This window comes from Penaeus monodon, chromosome 32 (genome assembly GCF_015228065.2).
Source record: "Penaeus monodon isolate SGIC_2016 chromosome 32, NSTDA_Pmon_1, whole genome shotgun sequence".
Classification (NCBI taxonomy): Eukaryota; Metazoa; Arthropoda; class Malacostraca; order Decapoda; family Penaeidae; genus Penaeus; species Penaeus monodon.
This window is the reverse complement of record NC_051417.1, coordinates 34816941-34817154: the sequence shown is the minus strand read 5'-3', so window position 1 is coordinate 34817154 and position 214 is coordinate 34816941. Positions and strand designations below refer to the sequence as shown.

The window sequence follows — 214 nt, the reverse complement described above, 5'->3', positions numbered from 1 at the left end:
GGGGGGGGATACCGGTCGTGGACATCTTCAGTGTTTTATATGGCGTGAAATTAAAATCAAGAGGAGAGAGAAAAAAAGGCAAATGCTGATTTTTTAAAAAGTTGTTGGAGTGATCGACAAACTAGCAGAAAAAAGATGCCGGTAGTTTTTTGTTGTCATTTATTTACATATTTATATTTTCTTGACATGTAACATTAATTAATATCTCATTTTC

General features: G+C 33.2%; 1 protein-coding gene across 1 annotated transcript in view; it reads right to left on the bottom strand.

Annotated features, from left to right (window-relative positions):
* LOC119593648 (A disintegrin and metalloproteinase with thrombospondin motifs adt-1-like) overlaps positions 1-214 on the bottom strand; it is an 88803-nt gene that overhangs the window by 57835 nt on the left and 30754 nt on the right. The window lies entirely within an intron of this gene.